The 21,564-nt window shown below is 44.6% G+C and overlaps 1 protein-coding gene across 3 annotated transcripts in view; it reads right to left on the reverse strand.

Annotated features, from left to right (window-relative positions):
- The window catches only part of LOC139264567 (serine/threonine-protein phosphatase 6 regulatory ankyrin repeat subunit A), a 235,379-nt gene that overhangs the window by 158,781 nt on the left and 55,034 nt on the right, over nucleotides 1-21,564 (reverse strand). The window lies entirely within an intron of this gene.

Consider the following 21,564-nt stretch of genomic DNA (forward strand, 5'->3'; position numbering starts at 1 on the left):
TCCAGCTGCCAAATTTTTGCCCACTCACTTAGCCTGTCTATATCCCTTTGCAGATTATGTGTATCCTCCTCACAATTTGCTTTTCCACACATCTTTGTATCATCAGCAAACTTGGCTACATTACACTCAGTCCCTTCATCCAAGTCATTAATATAGATTGTAAATAGTTGAGGATCAAGCAACGATCACTGCGGCACCCCACTATTCATTGTTTTCCAACCGGAAAATGACCCATTGATCCCGACTCTCTGTTTTCTGTTAGTCAGCCAATCCTCTATCTATGCTAATATATTACTCCCAACCCCGTGAGCTTTTATCTTGTGCAGTAACCTCTTATGTGGCACCTTATCGAATGCCTTCTGGAAATCCAAATACACCACATCTACTGGAGCGGCACGGTCGGATGGAAGGAGCGGCGCGAGATTGCAGAGCGACGTGATCAGGGCCCAGAAGAGGGGTGAGTTCAGGGCCCAGCTGAGGGGAGGGCCCTGGGGCAGCACGGACCAGCCCACACTGCGATATGTGTGCGCACTAGGTCCGTGCAGCAGAGCTGGTCTCCAATCATTTTGGTTAATCTTTGCCACTGGACCAAGACCTAGCTCTGTCAAGCCTGTGTGGTGGCTGGTGTGCAACGGCCACCACACATTAAAAAAAAATCCACGCACAGGCATCTTCCACCCTTGAATATGTAGTTCGGGACCTGGAATATCAGGTCCTTCATTGAAACATCTGTGAACTCCTCCCTTTTTGGTGTGGAAGCAAGTCATCCTCAATACGAGAGACCGTCTAAGAAGAGAATATTCAAGAATAAATCAAGGAATATGGGGATAGTGCAGGAAAGTGGAGTTGAGGTCGAAGATCAGCCATGATCTTATTGAATGGCGAAGCAGGCTCGAGGAGCCAAATGGCCGACTCCTGCTCCTAATTCTTATGTTAAAAGTAGAATGTACAAGTATACGTTCACTAAATCCTCTCTCTGTTTGGATGTCAGCAAGTCCCTTTTATTTCTCAACTTTAAAAACTTCAAAGCAATACATAGTTCTATGCAGCATGTAACAGTATCAAAATTACCTCAGATTGTCATTTAAAAATCATTATCTGGTGGGCAGGCAATTAGAACCCAAGTGCTTTCATCGAAGACCTTGGGCTTAAACCAGTCTGAATGGATGAGATCCAAGTCTCAGAATTCGAAGTGAAGTCAGTCTGGGCGGGAACTACAGGGTACAGAGTCCACTGCACAAACCTGCTAATAGTTTAATATTACTGTTAAAACTTTTAGATAACATAGGATGGCTGGTGTGACAAACTGATTAGTCATACTTGTGCAGTAACGGTGCCCTTCTGAAATCAGGGTTGAAGTACATGTTGGGAAGTATGTTAGACTTGCATAATTCTGCTATATAAAATTAATTCATGCAAACAAGGAGGTGCAAAAATTAAAGAATACATCTAATTTTATAACACGAGCACTTATCTGAAATAAAAGTAACTGAAGCAAGAGTAGATATTTCAATTAGTGCTACAAGTAAAATATCACAATTAAAAATGTAATTGATTGGACCAAATCGTCTTTTCAATTTTTGCAAATAATTGCGATTGTGTACCCCTAAGTTACTAAGTGTCCCAGATCAGTTAGGGACAGAAGCAATAAGTTAATTTTTTAATTTGGCCTGCTTAGTTACTCCAAAGTATACTCCTCCCACCCCCAATAAAATTTCAAGTACATAACAAATGCATAATTTCTCCCAACTCCCACTTTTTATAGTCTGCAGCCAAAATTCAATGGTTATTAAAAACAAGCTAATTTTTAAAACTATTCTTCAAAAGAGTGGAATATCAAAAAACATCTAAAATGGTTGATTAGTCAATAGAGAGGTTGCCAAACAGTGAGGAGGACTATAAAAGGACTTCATGACGGCAGATTAGTGGAATAGGCAGATAGGTGACCAATGCAATTTAATGAGATAATACATTGTGTGAGGAATAAAAGAAAAAGCAGAGAATGTAAGCATACACTCAATAGAAAGATGGGAAAGGAGTGTGTAATTCCCTGAAAGTGCGAGCACAAAAAAATAAAGCCAAACAGCCTACAGCATTTGGGGTTTTAGAATTAAGGGTAGAATAGAGTATAAAGAACAAATTATGAATTTAAAAGAAACATTAATTTGGCCATGTAAGGATTGTGTACAGTTTTGGGCACCCTATCGTAGGGCTCAAAATTGGCACATTCCTTTTTTCGGCGCACTCACCAGAGATGCGCTGCTTTTCTGCGTTGAAAAGTATTCCGAAAAAAATTGCTCCGCACTTTGGCCGTTGTCCGGCCTCTCCCGGGTCTTCGCACAGCGTGGCCAGTCTGGTCGGGGACGGAGCCAGCGTCCTGCGCTGAAAACAGTGCCGGAACGTCTGTACATGCGCGTTGGAGTGTGCGCGCATGCGCAGTAGCTCCTCGCCCCCAGCCTCTCAGTGTGTTGCTGCAGCGTGGGACCCGATCATCATCATACCGGCTGCCGTTGCATCCCGCCCCTATCCCAGGCCGAGTGGCCTACCGCACGGGCCGGCCCGCTGCCATCCCGGGCTGAAGATAAAGGTAGGGTAGGACTTGCTTCTATTTTTTATTTGGATATTTTGAAAAAATTATGTAAATATGTTTTGTCTCATGAAAAAATAGCGGTGACCATTTGTCAAGCCTATTCACCTAGTGCTATTGTGAAAGAAGAACATAAGTGACGGAGGAACAGAGAGAATATCTTATTTATTGAAGTAGACTTTATTTAGATAATATGGGCTCAATTTTGGCCCAGTATAATCATTGCAAACAAATAGTTGTTTAAATTAGTTGTGAGATTAGGGCAATTTAATTCAACTTTCTTTTACTGAAATGAAAGGGATAGACAAGATAGAGGCAGAGAGGTTGTTTCCACTGGTCAGGGAGACGAGAATAGGGGGCACAGCCTCAAAATACGGGGGAGCCAATTTAAAACCGAGTTGAGAAGGAATTTCTTCTCCCAGAGGGTTGTGAATCTGTGGAATTTTCTGCCCAAAGAAGCAGTTGAGGCTAGCTCATTGAATGTATTCAAATCACAGATAGATAGATTTTTAACCAATAAGGGAATTAAGGGTTACGGGGAGCGGGCGGGTAAGTGGAGCTGAGTCCATGGCCAGATCAGCCATGATCTTGTTGAATGGCGGAGCAGGCTCGAGGGGCTAGATGGCCGACTCCTGTTCCTAGTTCTTATGTTCTTATGTTATGTTCTTTTATTTTTGTAGTTTAAGCTTCCATGAATGCTTCTGTTGTATAGCAAATTAACTTTGCGAAGTTTGTCATATGATGTCCTGTATAGCTGTTTGATCCAATTCACATTCTTTAGTCAAGTCATTAAGTTCTGCTGAACTCCGATGTATTTCTTAACTCTCCGCAAGGGTTTTCTGAAGTGGCCACATACGCTGGCCTAAGTAGATTTGGAGTAACTATTAGCTGGCCAAAGTGGCCTAAATGGCCAAAACGAGTGTAGGTGGCTGGTAACGCCCCCTTTTGAGAAAAACTAAACTAAACTAAACAAATCGTAACTAACACACTTACACTGGCGCAAAATGGGGATTCTTAAGATACACCAGAAAAGTCAAGTTGCAAAAAAAAAAACGGAACATCTCCTGGCCAATTTTGAGCCCATAGAAAGGACATTAAAGCCATACAGCATAGATTCACCAGGATGATGCCAGAATAGGAACCTAGTTATGAGGAGTGATGTGATACTGGGACTATTTCCACTGGCAAATAGAAAATTAAGTGGCATTTAATAAGAGTTTTTAAAATTTTGGAGGATTTCTATAGCGTAAATAGGGAAAAACAATTTTCCATGGTACAGGAGTCAGTCATCAATTTAAAATAATCTCTAAAAGCGAGGAGAGATTTGGTTACACAGTACACCGAAGCATGGAATGCTCTATCTCGGTGGTTAAGGCAGTGACTTAATTGCATCTTTTCATGGAAAACATATGAAGCAGAGGAAGACATATGGAGAAAGCAGTGCGTGGGATTAGTTTTGAATTGCTGTGGGCAACAGCTGATATGGACACAATGGGACGAATGGCCTCCCTCACGTGCTGAAAATTTCTATGGTTCTATGCATTCTGCTCACATATTGGTCAAGTCATTATGTTGTCCTTTGGGAAAATTAAATCGGCTGCTTTAAATTTATCTGGTTGAAAAAACTGCATTTTAGTTTTATAGACAGGTTTATAATGTCTTTAGCTGTCATTTTGTGGCACATCGATTATACAGTACAGAAAAGGATCATTAGGTCTATCTGATCTATGCCAGCCTTTATGCTCCACAAAGAAACATAGAAAATAGGTGCAGGAATAGGCCATTCGGCCCTTCGAGACTGCACCACCATTCAATATGATCATGGCTGATCATACAACTTCAGTACCCCATTCCTGCTTTCTCTCCATACCCCTTGATCCCTTTAGCTGTAAGGGCCACATCTAATTCCCTTTTGAATATATCTAACGAACTGGCCTCAACAACTTTCTGTGGTAGAGAATTCCACAGGTTCAAAATTCTCTGCATGAAGAAGATTCTCCTCATCTCGGTCCTAAATGGCTTACCCCTTATCCTTAGACTGTGACCCCTGATTCTGGACTTCCCCAACATCGGGAACATTCTTCCTGCATCTAACCTGTCCAATCCAGTCAGAATTTTATATATTTCTATCAGATCCCCTCTCATTCTTCTAAATTCCAGTGAATATAAGCCTAGTCAATCCAGTCTTTCTTCATGTGTCAGTTCTGCCATCCCGAGAATCAGTCTGGTGAACCTCCGCTGCACTCCCTCAATAGCAAGAATGTCCTTCCTCAGATTAGACCAAAACTGTACACAAAATTCAAGGTGTGGCCTCACCAAGGCCCTGTACAACTGCAGCAAGACCTCCCAGCTCCTATACTCAAATCCTCTGGCTATGAAGGCCAACATGCCATTTGCCTTCTTCACCGCCTGCTGGTCCTGCATACCAACTTTCAATGACTGATGTACCATGACATCCAGGTCCCGTTGCACCTCCCCTTTTCCTAATCTGTCACCATTCAGATAATATTCTGCCTCCCTGTTTTGCCGCCAAAGTGGATAACCTCACATTTATCCACATTATACTGCATCTGCCAAGCATTTGCCCACTCACCTAACCTGTCCAAGTCACCCTGCAGCCTCTTAGCATCCTCCTCACAGCCCACACTGCCACCCAGCTCAGTGTCATCTGCAAACTTGGAGATATTACATTCAATTCCTTCGCCCAAATCATTAATGTATATTCTAAATAGCTGGGGGCCCAGCATTGAACCTTGCGGTACACCACTAGTCACTGCCTGCCATTCTGAAAAGGACCCGTTTATTCCTACTCTTTGCTTCCTGTCTGCCAACCAGTTCTCTATCCACGTCAATACATTACCCCCAATACCATGTGCTTTAATTTTGCACACAAATCTCTTGTGTGGGACCTTGTCAAAAGCTTTTTGAAAGTCCAAATACACCACATCCACTGGTTCTCCCTTGTCCACTCTACTAGTTACATCCTCAAAAAATTCTAGAAGATTTGTCAAGCATGATTTCCCTTTCATAAATCCATGTTGACTTCGACCGATCCTGTCACTGCTTTCCAAATGCGCTGCTATGACATCATTAATAATTGATTCCAACATTTTCCCCATTACCGATGACAGGCTAACTGGTCTATAATTCTCTGTTTTCTCTCTCCCTCCTTTTTTAAAAAGTGGGTTACATTAGCTATCCTCCAATCCATAGGAACTGATCCAGAGTCTATAGAATGTTAGAAAATGACCACCAATGCGTCCACTATTTCTAGAGCCACTTCCTTAAGTACTCTGGGATGCAGACAATCAGGCCCTGGGGATTTATCGGCCTACAATCCCATCAATTTTCTAAACACAATTTCCTGACTAATAAGAATTTCCTTCAGTTCCTCCTTCTTGCTAGATCCTCGGTCCCCTAGTATTTCCAGAAGGTTATTTGTGTCTTCTTTAGTGAAGACAGAACTAAAGTATTTGTTCAATTGGTCTGCCATTTCTTTGTTCCCCATTATAAATTCACCTGATTCTGACTGCAAGGGACCTACATTTGTCTTCACCAATCTTTTTCTCTTCACATATCTATAGAAGCTTTTGCAGTCCATTTTTATGTTCCCTGTAATCTTACTCTCATACTCTATTTTCCCCCTCCTAATTAAATCCTTTGTCCTCTTCTGCTAAATTCTAAATTTCTTCCAGTCCTCAGGTTTGCTGCTTTTTCTGGCCAATTTATATGCCTCTTCCTTGGATTTAACACTATTCCTAATTTCCCTTGTTAGCTACAGTTGAGCCACCTTCCCCGTTTTATTTTTACTCCAGACAGGAATGTACAATTGTTGAAGTTCATCCATGTGATCTTTAAATGTTTGCCAATGCCTATCCACCGTCAACCATTTAATTATCACTCGCCAGTCTATTCTAGCCAATTCACATCTCATACCATCGAAGTTACCTTTCCCCAAGTTCAGGACTCGAGTCTCTGAATTAACTGTGTCACTCTCCATCTTAATAAAGAATTCTACCATATTATGGTGACTCTTCCCCAAGGGGGCCTCGCACAACAAGATTGTTAATATGTCCTTTCTCATTACACATCACCCAGTCTAGGATGGCCAGCCCTCTAGTTGGTTCCTCGACATATTGGTCTAGAAAACCATCCCTAATACACTCCAGGAAATCCTCCTCCACCGCATTGCTACCAGTTTGGTTAGCCCAGTCGATATGTAGATTAAAGTCACCCATGTAGATTAAACTCCTCCCCAACAGCACTAGCAAACACTCCCCCTAGGACATTGGTTCCGGTCCTGCCCAGGTGCAGACCGTCCGGTTTGTATCCCACCTCCTCCAGAACTGGTTCCAATGTCCCAGGAATTTGAATCCCCCCCCTTGCACCATTCCTCAAGCCACGTATTCATCTTAACTATCCTGCTATTTCTACTTTGACAAGCACGTGGCACTGGTAGCAATCCTGAGATTACTACCTTTGAGGTCCTACTTTTTCATTTAATTCCAAGCTCCCTAAATTCAGCTTGTAGGACCTCATCCCGTTTTTTACCGATATCGTTGGTACCGAAATGCACCACGACAACTGGCTGTTCACCCTCCCCCTCCAGAATGCTCTGCAGCCACTCCGAGACATCCTTGACCCTTGCACCAGGGAGGCAGTATACCATCCTGGAGTCTCGATTGCGGCCGCAGAAACGCCCATCTATTCCCCTTACAATAGAATCCCCTACCACTATAGCTCTCCCACTCTTTTACCTGCCCTCCTGTGCAGCAGAGCCACCCATGATGCCATGAACTTGGCTGCTGCTGCCTTCTCCTGATGAGACATCTCCCCCAATAGTACCCAAAACGGTGTATCTGTTTTGGAGGGAGATGACTGCAGGGGACCCCTGCACGACCTTCCTTTCACTGCTCTGCCTGATGGTCACCCATTCCCTATCTGCCTGACTAACCTTTACCTGCGGTGTGACCAACTCACCAACGTGCTAATCACGACATCCTCAGCATCGCGGATGCTCCAGAGTGAATCCATGCGCAGCTCCAGTGCCGCAATGCGGCCTGTCAGCAGCTACAGCTGGATACACTTCCTGTATACATAGTAGTCAGGGACACTGGCAGCGTGCATCTCTGACTTCCCACATTGCAGAGGAGGAGCATGACACGGGTCTGGGCTCTCCTGCCATGACTTAACCCTCGAATTAATAATGCACTTCCTCCTGCCCCTTTTCATTTAATCCGATCAGCATATCCTTGTATTCCTTTCCAATTTCCTAGAAACCCTTAACTGCATCTATGCTTCTTGTCTCAACTACTCCTTGTGGTAGCGTTCCACATTTTTACCACTCTTTGGGTAAAGTAGTTCCTCCTGAATTGACTACTGGATTTATTAATAACCATCTTATGCTTACGGCCTGTAGCTTTGGTCTCCCATAATTGGGAACATTTTCTCTACATCTACTCTATCAAACCCTTTCATTATCTTAAAGATCTCTATCAGATCACCCCTCAGCATTCTCTTTTCTGGAGAAAAGAGCCCCAATCTGTTCAGCCTACCATGGTAAGTATATCCCATCAGTTCTGGTATCATCCTTCTGAATCATTTTTGTACTTTCACCAATGCTTCTATATCCTTTTGATAATATGTACACCAGAACTATGCACAGTACTCCAAGTGAAGTCGAACCAAGGTCCGATTTAGGTTTAATAGAACTTCTCTGCTTTTCAATTCTATCCCTTTAGAAATGAACCCCATTCCTTTTTTAAAATGGCCTCATTAACCTGTGTCGCTACTTTGTGATTTGAGTATCTGTACCCCTTGATCCCTTTTGCTCCTCTACCCTATTCAGACTCTTCGTGGAAGCAAGTCTTCCTCGATACCAAGGGACTGTCTATGATCTGATGATGATCCAAGCAGTATGTGGCCTCCTTATTCTTCTGACTAAAATATACCACCTCACACTTAGCGATATCGACAATTAATTTGCAAATTACACATCCATTCTGAAAGTTTATTAATGCCTTTCTGCATTGTCACATTCTTCCTTTGTATTAACTACACCCTCCAATTTGGTGTCATCTGTAAACTTTGAAATTGAACTTCCGATTCCAGAGTCCAAATCATTAAGGTAAATTGTGAATAACAGTGGTTCCAGCATCGATCCCGGTGGAACGCCACTTTCCACCCTTTGTCAGTCTGCGTAGCTACCCTTAACCCGTACTTTGTTTTCTATTTTGTAGCCAGCTTGCTATCTGTTCATGACTCCACATGCTCTGACCTTAGTCATGAGTCTACTATGCGGTACCTTGTAAAAGGCTTTCTGAAAATCCAAATATATAACATCCACTACATTACCTTTGCTTATTCTGTTACTACAAAGAATTCAATAAGGTTGGTTAAGCATGACCTTCCCTTTTGAAATGTGTATTGACATTATATGAGAGGGGGGGGGCAGAGCGAGGGGGGGGGGGAAGAGCGAGGGGGGGGGGGGAAGAGCGAGGGGGGGGGAGAGCGAGGGGGGGGGGGGAGAGCGAGGGGGGGGGGGAAGAGCGAGGGGGGGGGGGGAAGAGCGAGGGGGGGGGGGAAGAGCGAGGGGGGGGGGGAAGAGCGAGGGGGGGGGGGAAGAGCGAGGGGGGGGGGGGAAGAGCGAGGGGGGGGGGGGAAGAGCGAGTGGGGGGGGGAAGAGCGAGTGGGGGGGGAAGAGCGAGTGGGGGGGAAGAGCGAGTGGGGGGGAAGAGCGAGTGGGGGGGAAGAGCGAGTGGGGGGGAAGAGCGAGTGGGGGGGAAGAGCGAGTGGGGGGGAAGAGCGAGTGGGGGGGAAGAGCGAGTGGGGGGGAAGAGCGAGTGGGGGGGAAGAGCGAGTGGGGGGGAAGAGCGAGTGGGGGGGGAAGAGCGAGTGGGGGGGGAAGAGCGAGGGGGGGGGAAGAGCGAGGGGGGGGGGAAGAGCGAGGGGGGGGGGAAGAGCGAGGGGGGGGGGAAGAGCGAGGGGGGGGGGAAGAGCGAGGGGGGGGGGAAGAGCGAGGGGGGGGGAAGAGCGAGGGGGGGGGAAGAGCGAGGGGGGGGGGAAGAGCGAGGGGGGGGGGAAGAGCGAGGGGGGGGGAAGAGCGAGGGGGGGGGAAGAGCGAGGGGGGGGGAAGAGCGAGGGGGGGGGAAGAGCGAGGGGGGGGGAAGAGCGAGGGGGGGGGGAAGAGCGAGGGGGGGGGAAGAGCGAGGGGGGGGGGAAGAGCGAGGGGGGGGAAGAGCGAGGGGGGGGGAAGAGAGCGACGGGGGCGGGGGAGAGGGGGAAAGAGGGGTCAACCCCTCTTAGAATCTTACATGTTTCGATGAAATCACCTTTCATTCTTCTAAACTTGAGAATAGACGCATTCTACTCAATCTCTCCTCATAGGACAGCCCTCTTATTCCAGGAATCAATCCAGTGAACCTTTGTTGCACTCCCTCCAAGGCAAGTATATCTGTTGTCGGGTAAGTAGACCAAAACGGCATAAAGTACGCAAGGTGTGGTCTCACCAAAGCCCTGTACAATTGCAACAAAACTTCCTTACTCAAGTACTCCAATGCCCTTGCAATAAAGGTTAACATACCATTTGCCTTCCTAATTGCTTGCTATATTTGCATGCTGTGTTTTGTGTACAAGGACGCCCAAATCCCTCTGAATACCAACATTTAATAGTTTCTCACCATTTAAAAAATATGCTGTTTTTCTATTCTTCCGACCAAAGTGAATAACCTCAAATTGAATATAATGTGGGGCAATCTGCCACCTTACTGTCACTCACTTAATCTTTGCAGACTCGGTGTCCTCCTCATAGATTATTTTCCCACCTAACTTGGATACATTCACAAAGGAAAGGGTTAACGCAGATACTGTTATCGAGGAGGAGTGTGATATACTGGATGAAATAAATACAGTGAGAGAGGAAGTATTAAGGGGTTTAGCAGCTTTGAAAGTAGGTAAGTCCCTAGGCCCGGATGAAATGCATCCCAGGCTGTTGAGCGAAGTAAAAGAATAGCAGAGGCCTTGACCATCATTTTCCAGTCCTCTTTGGATCTGGGCATGGTGCCGGAGGATTGGAGGACTGCTAATATAGTACCCTTGTTTAAGAAGGGAGAAAGGGATAGGCCGAGTAATTACAGGCCTGTCAGCCTAACCTCAGTGGTGGGAAAATTGCTGGAAAAAATCCTGAAAGACAAGATAAATCTACATTTGGAAAGGCAAGGATTAATTAGGGACAGTCAGCACGGATGTGTTAAGGGAAGATCGTGTTTGACTAACCCGATTGAATTTTTTGAGGAGGTAATCAAGAGGGTCGATGTTAGTGCGTACGATGTAGTATAAATGGACTTTAGCAAGGCTTTTGATATGGTCGGAGTGCAATGGCAGGTCAGAGTGCAAAGGTAAGAGTTTGGTAAGTGGGAGTGGGAGGTGTTGCTTTGTCTTGTTTTCCCCACCAGTGCTGACTCCCCGACCTGGGAGGAAAAGAAAACGAAGTGTGACGTCACAGCAAGAGGTTCGGGGACATCGGAGCGGCCTATAAAGGCCCAGCGGCAGTTGGAGAGGCGGGAGTTCAGGGACACCGGAGCAGCCTATAAAAGGCCAGCTGGTGCAGCTGCAGCAGGGAGAGAAGGCAAAAGAGAAGTAGAAAGAAATCGAATGGTGACATCACAGCCAAGGTGGTAAGTGATTGGTGAGCAGTTTTTTCTTTTTCTTTTCTTTATCAGTAAGTAACCTTTAGCATTATTGTTGCCAAATTAAGTTAATCTAGGGGTTAAGTCATGGCAGGAGAGCTCGGATACGTGATATGCTCCTCCTGTACTTTGTGGGAAGTCAGGGACACTTTCAGTGTCCGGCTGCAGCTCCTGACAGACTGCATTGCGGCACTGGAGCCGAGGGTGGATTCACTCTGGAGCATCCACGATGCTGAGAATGACGTGAATAACACGTTTAGTGAGTTGGTCTTACCGCAGGTAAAGGATACACAGCCAAATAGGGGATGGGTGACCAACAGGAAAAGCAGTGGAATGAAGGTAGCGCAGGGGTCCCCTGCGGTCATCCCCCTGCAAAGCAGATACGCCGCTTTGGGTACTGTTGAGGGGATAACTCACCAGTGGAGAGCAGCAGCAGCCAAGTCCATGGCACCGTGGGTGGCTCTGCTGCACAGGAGAGCAGGAAAAAGAGTGGAGAGCTATAGCGATAGGGGATTCTATTGTAAGGGGAATAGATAGACGTTTCTGCGGCCGTAACCGAGACTCCAGGTGGTATGTTGCCTCCCTGGTGCAAGGGTTAAGGATGTCTCGGAGCAGGTGCAGGACATTTTGAAGGGGGAGGGTAAACAGCCCGTTGTCGTGGTGCATATAGTTACCAACGATATAGGTAAAAAAACGGGATGAGGTCCAACAAGACGAATTTAGGGAGCTAGGAGCTAAATTAAAAAGTAGGACCTCAAAAGTAGTAATCTCAGGAATGCTACCAGTGCCACGTGCTAGTCAGAGTTGGAATCGCAGAATAGATCAGATGAATACGTGGCTTGAGAGGTGGTGCAGAAGGGAGGGATACAAATTACTGGCACATTGGAACCGGTTCTGGGGGAGGTGGGACCAGTACAAACTAGATGGTCTGCACCTGGGCTAGGGGTAGTGTTTGCTAGTGCTGTTGGGGGGCCGGGGGGGGGTTAAACTAATATGGCAGTGGGATGGAAACTTATGCAGGGAGACAGAGGGAAGTAGAATGGGGACAGAAGCAAAAGATAGAAAGAAGAAAAATAAAAGTGGAGGGCAGGGAAACCTAAGGCAAAAAGCAAAAAGGGCCACATTACAGCAAAATCCTAAAGGGGCAAACAATGTTAAAAAGACCACCCTGAAGGCTCTGTGCCTCAATGCGAGGAGTATTCGGAATAAGGTGGATGAATTAACTGCACAGATAGCAGTTAACAGATATAATTTGCATCACAGAGACATGGCTCCAGGGTGACCAAGGCTGGGAACTCAACATCCAGGGGCATTCAACATTTAGGAAGGATAGACAGAGAGGAAAAGGAGGTGAGGTGGCGTTGCTGGTTAAAGAGGAAATTAATGCACTAGTAAGGAAGAACATTAGCTTGGATGATGTGGAATCTGTATGGGTGGAGCTACGGAATACCAAAGGGCAGAAAACGCTAGTGGGATTTGTGTACAGACCACCAAACAGTAGTAATGAGGAAGGGGAAGCATCAAACAAGAAATTAGGGATGCGTGCAATAAAGGTTCAACAGTTATCATGGGCGACTTTAATCTACATATCGACTGGGCTAACCAAACTGGTAGCAATGCGGTGGAGGAGGATTTCCTGGAGTGTATTAGGGATGGTTTTCTAGACCAATATGTCGAGGAACCAACTAGAGGGCTGGCCATCCTAGACTGGGTGATGTGTAATGAGAAAGGACATATTAACAATCTTGTTGTGCGAGGCCCCCTTGGGGAAGAGTCACCATAATATGGTAGAATTCTTTATTAAGATGGAGAGTGACACAGTTAATTCAGAGACTCGAGTCCTGAACTTGGGGAAAGGTAACTTCGATGGTATGAGATGTGAATTGGCTAGAATAGACTGGCGAGTGATAATTAAATGGTTGACGGTGGATAGGCATTGGCAAACATTTAAAGATCACATGGATGAACTTCAACAATTGTACATTCCTGTCTGGAGTAAAAATAAAACGGGGAAGGGAAGGTAGCTCAACCGTGGCTAACAAGGGAAATTAAGGATAGTGTTAAATCCAAGAGGTATATAAATTGGTCAGAAAAAGCAGCAAACCTGAGGACTGGGAGAAATTTGTAATACAGCAGAGGAGGGAAAAGGGTTTAATTAGGAGGGGGAAAATAGAATATGAGAGGAAGCTTGCTGGGAACATAAAAACTGACTGCAAAAGCTTCTATAGATATGTAAAGAGAAATAGATTAGTGAAAACAAACGTAGGTCTCTTGCAGTCAGATTCAGGTGAATTTATAATGAGGAACAAAGAAATGGTGGACCAGTTAAATAAATAATTTGGTTCCGTTTTCTCGAAGGAAGACACAAATAACCTTCCGGAAATACGAGGGGACCGAGGGTCTAGTGAGAAGGAGGAACTGAAGGAGGGAGAGAGAAAACGGGTAATTATAGACCGGTTAGTCTGACATCAGTAGTGGGGAAAATGTGGAATCAATTATTAAAGATGAAATAGCAGCGCATTTGGAAAGCAGTGACAGGATCGGTCCAAGTCAGCATGGATTTATGAAAGGGAAATCATGTTTGACAAATCTTCTGGAATTTTTTGAGGATGTAACTAGTAGAGTGGACAAGGGAGAACCAGTAGATGTGGTGTATTTGACAAGGCTTTTGACAAGGTCCCACACAAGAGATTGGTGTGCAAAATTAAAGCGCATGGTATGGGGGGTAATGTACTGACATGGATAGAGAACTGGTTGGCAGACAGGAAGCAGAGAGTCTGGATAAACGGGTCCTTTTCAGAATGGCAGGCAGTGACTAGTGGAGTGCCACAGGGCTCAGTGCTGGGACCCGAGCTATTTACAATATACATTAATGATTTAGATGAAGGAATTGAATGTAATATCTCCAAGTTTGCAGATGACACTAAACTAGGTGGCTGTGTGAGCTGTGAGGAGGACGCTACAAGGCTGCAGGGTGACTTGGACAGGTTAGATGAATGGGCAAATGCATGGCAGATGCAGTACAATGTGGATAAATGTGAGGTTATCCATTTTGGGGGCAAAAACACAAAGGCAGAATATTATCTGAATGGCGGCAGATTAGGAAAGGGGGAGGTGCAACGAGACCTGGGTTTCATGGTTCATCAGTCATTGAAAGTTGGCAGTGAAGAAGGCAAATGGAATGTTAGTCTTCATAGCTAGGGGATTTGAGTATAGGAGCAGGGAGGTCTTACTGCTGTTGTACAGGGCCTTGGTGAAGCCTCACTTGGAATATTGTGTTCAGTTCTGGTCTCTTAATCTGAGGAAAGACGTTCTTGCTATTGAGGGAGTGCAGCGAAGGTTTACCATACTGATTCCTGGGATGGCAGGACTTACATACGAGGAGAGACTGGGCCTTTATACAGTGGAGTTTAAAGGATGAGAGAGGATCGCATAGAAACTTACAAGATTCTGATGGGACTGGACAGATTAGATGTGGGGAGAATGTTCCCGATAATGGGGAAATCCAGAACCAGGGGACATAGTCTTAGGATAAGGGGTCGGCCATTTAGGACTGATGAGGAGAAACTTCTTCACTGATAGTTGTTAACCTGTGGAATTCCCTACCGCAGAGAGTTGTTGATGCCAGTTCATTAGATATATTCAAGAGGGAATTGGATATGGCCCTTACGGCTAAATGGATCAAGGGGTATGGAGAGAAAGCAGGAAAAGGGTACTGAGGGAATGATCAGCCATGATCTTATTGAATGGTGGTGCAGGCTCGAAGGGGCAAATGGCCTACTTCTGCACCTATTTTCTATGTTTCTATGTCCCACATGGTAGACTGGTCATGAAGGTTAAAGCCCATGGGATACAAGGCAAAGTGGCAATTTGGATCCAAAATTGGCTTGGAGGTAGGAAGCAAAAGGTAATGATTGATGGATGTTTGTGTGACTGGAAGGATGTTTCCAGTGAGGTCCCTTGCTTTTTGTGGTATATATCATCAACGGTTTCGATTTGAATATAGGGAGTATGATTAAGAAGTTTGCAGGCAACACTAAAATTGGCTGTGTGGTTGATAATGAAGAAGAACGTCATGGGCTGCAGGAGATCAATCTACTGATCAGGTGGGCAGAGCAGTGGCAAATGGAATTTAATTCGGAGAAAAGTGTGAGGTGATGCACTTTGGGAGGGCTAATAAGGAAAGGGTATACACATTAAGCGTTTCTATTACACTCGGTCCTTTCATCCAAGTCATTAATGTAGACTCTAAATGACTGTGGCCCCAGCACTGATCCTAGCAGCACCCCTCGAGTAATAACCTGCCAATTTTAAAATGATTGGTTTATTCCTACTCTGTTGTGTGCCCTTTAACCAATCCTTTATACATGCTGTATATCGTCCTAGGACAACGTGGACCACTTTTCATACCTCAGGAGTCTACCGTCAGCAGACATTGATGACTAGGTCCAACACCGCCTCCAGTGTGCCAGCGCAGCGTTCAGTTGCCTGAGGAAGAGAGTGTTTGAAGACCAGGACCTCAAATCTTGCAACAAACTTATGGTCCACAGGACAGTAGTGATACCTGTCCTCCTATACAGCTCAGAGACGTGGACTATATATAGCAGATACCTCAAAGCGCTGGAGAAGTACCACCAATGCTGTCTCTGCAAGATCCTGCAAATCCGCTGGAAGGATAGATGCACCAACGTCAGTGTTCTCGCTCAGGCCAACATCCCCACCATCGAAGCAGTGGCCACACTCAACCAGCTCCGTTGGGCGGGCCACATCGTCCGCATGACCGACACAAGACTCCCTAAGCAAGCGCTCTACTCTGAACTCCCGCAGGGCAAGGGAGCCCCAGGTGGGCAGAGGAAATGCTTCAAGGACATCCTCAAAGCCTCCCTAATAAAGTGAACATCCCTACTGGCACCTCGGAATCCCTGGCCCAAGATCGCTCAAAGTAGAGAAAGAACATCCAGGAGGGCACTGAACACCTTGATTCTCGTCGCCAAGAGCATGTAGAAACCAAGTGCAGACAGCGGCAAACCAGGCTCCCCACCCACCCTTTCCTTCAATCACTGTCTGCCCCACCTGTTAGAGACTGCAATTTTTGCATTGGGCTGTACAACCACCTGAGAACTCATTTTTTATTAAGAGTGGAAGCAAGTCTTCCTCGATATCAAGGGGCTGCCTATGATGATATACATGCTAATATATTACCCATCAACCCAATGAGCCCTTATCTTGTGCAACAACCTTTCGTGTAGCACTTTATCAAATGCCTTTTGAAAATCCAAATATATTATATTACTTGCTCCCCTCAAAAAACTCACAAGATCTGTCAAATACTATTTCCATTTTATAAAGCCATGTTGACTCTCCCTAATATGATTTTCTAAGTGTCCTGTTACCACTTCCTCAACAATGGATTCCAACATTTCCCCCGAGAACTGATGCCAGGTAAACTGACCTGTAGTTCCTGGTTTTCTTTCTCCCTTCTTTCATGCATAGTGGTGTTACATGTACTACCTTCCAATCAACTTGGACCGTTCCAGAATCTAGGGAATTTTGGAATTTCACAACCAATGCATCCACTTTCGCTGCAGCTACCTCTTTTAGAAAGCTAGGATGAAGGCCACCAGGTTCAGTAGATTTGTCAGCTTTTATTCTCATTAGTTTCTCCAGTACTTTTTCTTTACTAAATATTAATTGGGTTAAGCTCCTCACTCTCATTGATTTTTAGTGCCGTACTATTTCTGGTATGTTTTTTGCGTGTTCTACTGTGAAGATCGATACAAAATACTTGTTTAAAGTCTCTACCATTTCCTTATTCCCCATTATAATTTCTTCTTTCTCAGCCTCTAAGGGACCAACGTTTACTTTCGCTATTCTCATCCTTTTTACATACAATGTAGAAGCTCTTGCAATCTGAGTTATATTTCTTGCTAGTTTACTCTCATTCTATTTTGTCCCGGTTTGTCAATTTTGTGGTTATCCTTTGTAGGTTTCTGAAAACTTTCACAATCCTCAGGCTTACTACTGTTCTTGGCAACATTATAAGCCTCTTCTTTTAATCTATTATCCAAAACCTCTTAGTTAGCTATCGATGGATCACTTTTCCTCTGGAGTCTTTATTTCTCAATGGTATATATATTCATTGAGAATTATGAAATATTTCTTTAAATATTCGCCATTGCTCATCTACCATTGTACCTTAGTAATTGGCTTTAAGTTTAACACTCTAGTTTCGGATTTAAGTACGTCACTCTCAAACTCAATGTGAAATTCTACCGTTTTAAATAGTTCTGCTTCTCATCATCATTGGTACTTGCAGATCACTTGATGGTTGATAGAAACTGTTTAAAATATTTATATTGCAGCATTATTAAGCTTTGTGAAATATTTCAAGTAATTTAAATAATTTAAGAAAAGGAAAAAAAAATGTTTATAAAACTACAGCCCTGACTTTAACTCAGGAAATCGAGTGGAAACTGTCTCGCGGTAGACAGCGATTTTAATATGCCCTGACAGTTTGTCACCTAAAATGGGAATGGGATGGGACAGGGAGTGGTTGCGGGGAGTGGGGGAAATTGGTGGATGAGTACGCAACATCAGGCAGCTAGGGGGCTGTCTGTCACTGGGGACCAAAGGAACGGTCCTCGACACAGCAGCAGGAAGTGGTTTTAGGAGTGCAGAGAAGACTTAAACTTTCCCTGTGGGGGCCAGAAGAACAGTCCTGCTTACAAAGTAAGTTTTAAAGTTTAAAATTTAAAAAAAATATATAGTTATTTGGGTCTTTTTTAGCCCCAAATTGTCTTCTCGCTAGGTTGCCACCTGGTAGGAAAGCCACAATGGATTCCCCACTCAAGCCCATCATTAAGCTAACAGTCAGGTTCCGATGATGTCAGCGGAGCCCTATCTGTACATTTAATAAAGGTTTCCGTCAGATTTCTTTCCCATCTGCTCAGAAGAACAGGTTAAAATTGAAGATTGCGGGAAGAACGTGAAATGCCAGCAGGTCAGACCTTTGCCCAATTTTAACTGCCTGACCGATTTCTGCCTGGCAGGCAGGGTTAAAATCATCCAGCAAAAGATTAAAATTGCAGTACTGTATAGGAGATTAACAGGGGTGACAAAGGGTTCCGTGTTAATATATCCATGAACGATTGCAAGCACACTCAATAGCTGAATTTAGCAGTCCATAGTGAGCCATTTCAAACACAAACATATAATAAAATTGGAGATAAAAATCAAAATAAGCTGAAAAGCATATTACTATTCAAAAGGAAGACTATCATCATGTGTTGAATGCCACTGTGCACATTCAAGAAGGACGATTTTAAGAGCTGCCGCCATCCACAGAAAAACTTTATTTTACAAAATATATATATCATTATATATATTTGAAGTTTCTGATGTAGAAACTGAATCAAGAAAGCACGACTGTATAGTTGTACATGTGACCTCTTGCCTTTCCCCCTTGGGTTTGTGCAAGAATCAGGATTACTCGTGCATAGATAAACCCTGCATTCTTGCTCCAAATGTTTATGCCTACATATAAATCGTGTGCACATGTTTATAGCATGTATTATTTTAATTTTAACATATTTAGTTATGTTTGCAGTGAATACTGAATTGCAGGGTCAGTTGTGAATGTCAGCGATTTTATTCTGCGTTGGTTAAATGTCCTATCTTTCATATTGGTTGACCTATTTTTTCCCTTTCAAATTGGTTGTCTATTTTTGTTATTCACCAATCATATTGCACAAAATTTTTCCCCAATCATGTTGTTCCAAAAAAAAAAACAATTCTGCCCAGTGATATTACGCCAAAAATAACTTTCCCGACATTCAGCTGCCATGACAGTTCTCCAATATCTACACTACAACAGAAAACTGTTCTTCAATATGTACAAAGATGTACAGTATCATTATAGGTAGTCCCTCAAAATCGAGGAAGACTTGCTTCCACTCAGTGAGTTCTTAGGTGACTGAACAGGCCAATACGGGAATTAAAGTCTCTGTCACAGATGGGACAGACAGTCGTTGAAGGAAAGAGTGGGTGGGACTGGTTTGCCGCACGCTCCTTCCACTGTCTGCGCTTGGTTTCTTGCTCTCAGCGATGAGATGCTAGGTGCTCAGTGCCCTCCTGGATGCACTTCCTCCACTTAGGGCGGTCTTTGGCCAGGGACTCCCAGGTGTCATTGGGGATGTTGCATTTTATCAAGGAGGCTTTGAGGGTGTCCTTGAAATGTTTCCTCTGCCCACCTTGGAGCTCCTACACGGCAAGCGAGCCCAAGTAGAGGGCTTGCTTTGGGAGTCTCGTCATAGGCGGTCCGTCGAACGAGGATGACTTGCTTCCACGAGTTCACAGGTGTTTCAATGAAGGACCCGATGTTCCAATTGATGGTATGGAAGATGCCTGTGCGTAATTTTTTTAATGTGTGGTGGCCGTTGCACACCAGCCACCACACGGGCTTGACAGAGCTGGGCCTTTATCCAGTGGCAAGGTTAACCAGGACGACTGGAGAGCTGCTCTGCTGCACGGACCTAGCGCGCACACATATCGCTGTGTGAGTCTTGTATCAGGCATGCGAACAATGTGGCTCGCCCAGCCGAGCTGGTCGAGCGTGGTCAGTACTTCGATGCTGGGGATGTTGGCCTGATCAAGGACACTAACATTGATGCGTCTGTCCTCCCAGGGGATTTACAGGATCTTGCGGAGACATCGTTGGTGATATTTCTCCAGCGATTTGATACAGCGATACAGTAACAAGTGGGTAATCAATCCCATGTGGAGACAAATGAATTGAACTATGAGTTTTATAGCATGCATTAGACACTGGTAATGGCCTGGAGCAAATCCGCTGGTCACAGGTGTAAATGTGTTTACCTCCTACACAAGAACATTATCAGGAGCAGTAGGCCATTTGGCCCCTTGAGCCTGCTCCGCCATTTAATATCATATACTCAGCTCCACTTCCCTGCTCGCTCCCAATAACCCTATATTCCTTTATCACTCAAACATCTGTCTATATCCGCCTTAAATATATTCAATGACCCAGCCTCCACAGCTCTCTAGGACAGAGAATTCCATAGATTTACAACCCTCAAAGAAATTCCTCCTCATCTCAGTTTCTCCCCTTATTGTGAGATTATACCCCCGAGTTTTAGTTTCCCTATGAATGGAAATATCCTCTCTGCATCCGCCTTGTCGAGCCCCCTCATTATCTTAAATGTTTCAATAAGATCACCTCTCATTCTTCTGAACTTCAATGTGTATACGTCCAACCTACCTTCATAAGTCAACCCCCTCATCTCCGGAATCAACCTAGTGAACCTTTTCTAGGTGTGGCCTCACCAATACCCTGTCCAGACTTCTCTGCTTTTATACTCTATCCCCCTTGCAATAAAGACCAACATTCCATTTGTCTTCCTGATTACTTGCTGTACCTGCATACTAACTTTTTGCGTTTATGCACAAGGACCCCTCTGTACTGCAGCACTTTGCAATTTTTCTCCATTTAAATTATAATTTGCTTTTTTATTTTTTTCTGCCAAAGTGGATAACCTCACATTTTCCCACATTATACTCCATCTGCCAAATTTTTGCCCACTCACTTAGCTTGTCTATATTCCTTTGCAGATTGTGTGTGTCCTCCTCACAATTTGCTTTCCCACCGATCTTATCAGCAAATTTGGCTACATTACACTCGATCCCTTCATCCAAGTCATTAATATAGATTGTAAATAGTTATGGTCCCAGCATCGATCCCTACGCCACCCCACGAGTTGCTGTTTGCCAACCCGACTCTCTGTTTTCTGTTAGTTAGCCAATCCTCAGGCATACTGTTTTAGAAATATAACAGCTAAACCAGCTTGGTCAGACTGCAATAAGCAAAAACAGAACAAATCTGCAATTCATTATATCTGGTTATCAACAACAAGTTTGCATTTATGTACAACAACTTGCATTTATATAGCGCCTTTAACAAGAGAGGACAGGGGTGATGGGTGAACGAGACTTGGTACGAGTCAGGACACAAGAGCTTTGGTTTGAGCTCAAGTTTATGGATGGTGGAAGATGGGAGGCTGGCCTGGAAAATGTTGGAAGAGTCAAGTCTAGAGGTAACAAATGAGGGTTTCAGCACATGTGCTGAGGCAACGCCTCTATTTCAAAATTCTCATTCTTGTTTTCAAATCACTCCATGGCCTCGCCCCTCCTTATCTCTAATCTCCTTCAGCTCTGCAACCCTCTACCCAGAGACATCTGCGCTCCTCTAATTCTGCCCTCGAATATCCCTGATTA

The sequence above is a fragment of the Pristiophorus japonicus genome, chromosome 5, assembly GCF_044704955.1.
Source record: "Pristiophorus japonicus isolate sPriJap1 chromosome 5, sPriJap1.hap1, whole genome shotgun sequence".
In the NCBI taxonomy this organism is placed as follows: domain Eukaryota; kingdom Metazoa; phylum Chordata; class Chondrichthyes; family Pristiophoridae; genus Pristiophorus; species Pristiophorus japonicus.